The sequence below is a fragment of the Apium graveolens genome, chromosome 9, assembly GCF_009905375.1.
Source record: "Apium graveolens cultivar Ventura chromosome 9, ASM990537v1, whole genome shotgun sequence".
NCBI lineage: Eukaryota > Viridiplantae > Streptophyta > Magnoliopsida > Apiales > Apiaceae > Apium > Apium graveolens.
The window spans coordinates 203,965,348-203,966,989 of NC_133655.1; the positions used below are offsets into that span (position 1 = coordinate 203,965,348).

At 40.1% G+C, this 1,642-nt stretch overlaps 1 non-coding gene across 1 annotated transcript; it reads right to left on the bottom strand.

Moving 5' to 3' along the window:
* Positions 1-1,082: 1,082 nt before the first annotated feature.
* Positions 1,083-1,189, bottom strand: LOC141688524 (small nucleolar RNA R71). The gene has a single exon (XR_012561962.1). It is a non-coding gene; the product is annotated as a small nucleolar RNA R71 (small nucleolar RNA).
* Positions 1,190-1,642: the final 453 nt, after the last annotated feature.

A 1,642-nucleotide genomic window follows, 5' to 3' on the forward strand; every position in this document is an offset into this window, starting at 1 on the left:
TTCAGCTTCTATCTCTTTTGTGGATGTCTGGTAGTATGGTACTCGTGCAATAAAAGTTCGCTTTTTATCAGTTTCGTGTTGTCTGATTAGTGTCATCACCATTGCATGCTAAGGTTGAGAACAATAAAGCTATTGAATGAAGTATTTAATGAAATTAGAATCCCATGTTTGTCATATATATTAATTCAACCAATTTTATTCTCTTAGTTATATTTGTTAGTTTAATTCTTAGTTATAAACAACCTCTATTTGTTATTGTCTTAGCATTGAATAATAACCGTACATGGTTGCTTAAGTGAATGAATTAATTAGTTAACCAAGCTAGTCTCTGTGGGAATGAACTAGAAAAGATTCTATACTACTTGTGAATTAATATACTTGCGTGTATTTTTAGCGCGTGTTTAGCGACTAACACATTTTTGGCGCCGCTGCCGGGGACTGCAGTGTTAATTTATAGTTTATGTGCTTTCCATCAGTGGTCGTTAAATTTCATTGACTTAGACATTGTTACTTATTTGTTTCCTTGTATTGTTTCAGGTATTCTAGCGAGGGTGTATGCATACACGTTTGTGTGCTCGTAAGAGAACTCTGGATAAAGCCGAGGAAGAACTTGTAGTGGTTCGAAGGGAAGTTTTTGAGGAAGAAAAGAAGGTAGAAGAAGAAGAGAAAGTCGAGGAACCAGCTTTAGTAGAGATGGGTGATCAAGCAGAAAATCCTAAGGCTTTGATGGACTATTCTCAGCCTAAGATTAATGACATTTAGTCAAGCATCATCAGGCCAGCCATCAGGGCTAATACTTTTGAGATCAAGTCAAGCACGATTCAGATGATACAGAACTCAGTTCAGTTTGGGGTTCTCCTACTGAAGACCCCAACATGCACATCAGAGATTTCATCGAGATCTGCGACACTTTCAAATTCAATGATGTGATTGAAGATGCTATCAAGCTGCGACTTTTCCCATTCTCTCTGAGGGACAAAGCTAAGTGTTGGTTACATTCTCTACCAGCAGGGTCTATCACCACTTGGGAAGATCTTGCTCAAAAGTTTCTCACTAAATTCTTCCCTATGGCGAAGACTGCTACAATCAGGAATGCTCTTACTCAGTTTGCTCAGCAAATTGGGGAATCTCTGTGTGAGGCTTGGGATCGATATAAGGAGATGTTAAGGAAGTGCCCACATCATGGCATGCCTAATTAGATGATTATTAACTACTTCTATAATCGATTGGGTGCTACTTCTTGACCCATGCTTGATGTAGCATCAGGAGGAGTCTTGTGGGCTAAAAGCTATGATGAAGTTTATGAACTTATTGAACTGATGGCTGCTAATGAGTACCGGAATCCTTCCCGAGACTGACTCAGGGAAAGGTATCAGGAATTCTGGAGTTGGATGCAGCAACTGCTATAGTTGCCCAACTTAAGGCTCTGGCGATGAAGGTGGACACTTTGGCTAATTATGGAGTTAATCAAATCGTTAGTGTCTGTGAGCTTTGCGCTAGTGCCTATGAGACTGATCAGTGCGTAATTTCTAGTGAATCAGCTCAGTTCGTGAGCAACTTTCAGCGCTCACAGCAACCTGTGCCAGCCACTTATCATCCCAACAACCGCAATCATCCTAATTTCAGTTGGAGCAACACTCAG